The sequence below is a fragment of the Bactrocera latifrons genome, unplaced genomic scaffold (assembly GCF_001853355.1).
Source record: "Bactrocera latifrons isolate USDA-ARS-PBARC rearing strain unplaced genomic scaffold, ASM185335v1 scaffold_70, whole genome shotgun sequence".
In the NCBI taxonomy this organism is placed as follows: Eukaryota; Metazoa; Arthropoda; class Insecta; order Diptera; family Tephritidae; genus Bactrocera; species Bactrocera latifrons.
In genome coordinates this window covers 579,096-580,830 of record NW_017537379.1, presented here as the reverse complement: position 1 = coordinate 580,830, position 1,735 = coordinate 579,096, and the positions used below count along the sequence as shown (strand labels likewise).

At 41.9% G+C, this 1,735-nt stretch overlaps 1 protein-coding gene across 1 annotated transcript in view; it reads right to left on the bottom strand.

Annotated features, from left to right (window-relative positions):
- LOC108975939 overlaps window positions 1-444 on the bottom strand; it is a 206,035-nt gene extending 205,591 nt beyond the window's left edge. Inside the window, exon 1 of the mRNA XM_018944780.1 lies at window positions 204-444. The gene's annotated coding sequence lies outside the window, so the exon portion shown is untranslated. The remainder of the gene's footprint in view (window positions 1-203) is intronic.
- Window positions 445-1,735: the final 1,291 nt, after the last annotated feature.

The window sequence follows — 1,735 nt, the reverse complement described above, 5'->3', positions numbered from 1 at the left end:
TTTCACATAAAACTGAAAACACTTCTGATACATTCCGCCTTTGAATCCAAATCAGGGAGTGAAGAAATGTGTGGGTTTACGAGAAGATTTCAAAACTTATGATTTACTTTTCCTTTTGTGTTACAGAAAAATCAAAGTTTCTTGAAATTCTTTTTTTTTTTTTTTTTTTTTTGTAAAAGCTTTTTATTTTGTGTGTAATTTACTTTTTTATTGTTGCTTCTTGTTTCCTTTTGACCGCAACGGTTTCCGGCTGTTGTCGTTGGACACACAGCAATATAGGTACAATAACGGTATTTTTTATTTTTGAAAATAAAAGGCTTTTCAAAAGTTTATGAGTGTGTGTTCGTTTGTATGTATATGCGAGAGATTTGAAAACGGACGCGTTTAAAATGAAATTCAACTCGAAGGAGCGGAAGAGACGCGCCGCAACATACTTCAACACCGCACGACGTTTGAAATGAAACTGAAATGAAATCCACTTGACGTTGGCTGGCTGCCTTTACACTGCCTGTTGGCTGGCGGCTGCCTTTACACTGCCTGTTGGCTGGCGGCTGCCACAAACACGCTGCGCGGTCGGAGCGTAACACAGGCGACAGCGGAAGCACAACACGGCAAAAGGAGCGCGCACAACAGTTGGCCAAAACGAAACACAACCCAGCACAATAAGATACAGCTCGCCTGCCGTCGCCGAGAGTCGTCTACCGTAGTTGAATGGCTGGACAGACGAACGGCAGGTCGATGTCGACGTATGTGCGACGGTGTTTCAGCAGACGGCCGTCGAGAATTGGTGGCAAGTGGCTGCTGACACTCGCTATGAATTGTTCGCTGCTGTTTGTTGCTTTTATTGTACAAGTCACTGACTGTTGGTATCATGAATGAATGTGTGGCTAGACGACAACGGACGAGGGTTAAGCGAAAAATACTTCAAAAAAAAGGGGAATAAATAATGGCAAGCCATGCGAAGAGAAACAGTCAAAAGCAAAGGCGACAACAAACAGTCAGCAACCCCTAAACAAATGCCACACACACCCGCCTATGAAGCGCGCGCTCTCTGAGTGTTTGCCTCAAGCGCCCTAATGGCTCAGAGAGAACGCGCCTCTGCCATGCTCATAAATTATTAGTGTAAATGTTGCCGCTTCATTGCTCTTGCCACTTATGTACGTATGCTGCTTGCTGTCACAACACAGCCTAGTGACAAACGTACTGGTATGTATATAGGTATGTATGTATAAAATCCATGATGGGAAAAGCAACGAAGCGCTGTCGCAAACAGAAATTGGCCGACATGCCAAAGACAATGTGAACGCAATTGTGCGACAAGTGGCCAACAGTAGCAAAAATATAAATAACAGCAAATATTTGCGCTGAGAGCAAATCGAATTTCAAGCCGCTCTCTCCAACGAGCGTCAAAACAGCTAGAGCAAGCGATCCATTTGTGTTTGACTGTGAATTTCAATTCTCATTCGTTCATTCGTAAATATATTTATTCGAATGAAACTGCTTCTGTGTTTAAGAGAAGATTGTGTATTTCAAATAACGAATATGTAGTCTCCTCATTTTTCGCTATAATTCAATTTTTGACTTTTTGCTATAAAAAGGATGCAGTCGCATATAGAAGGTGATTTTTAGGCATGCAGTTTCAGGAAGGAATAAAACGCTTATAATTTAATGTTGTGTGCAAGAATTTAGCTTTATGATGCCAGCACTTTTGAGAAGATTTGGGGCAAATAACTAC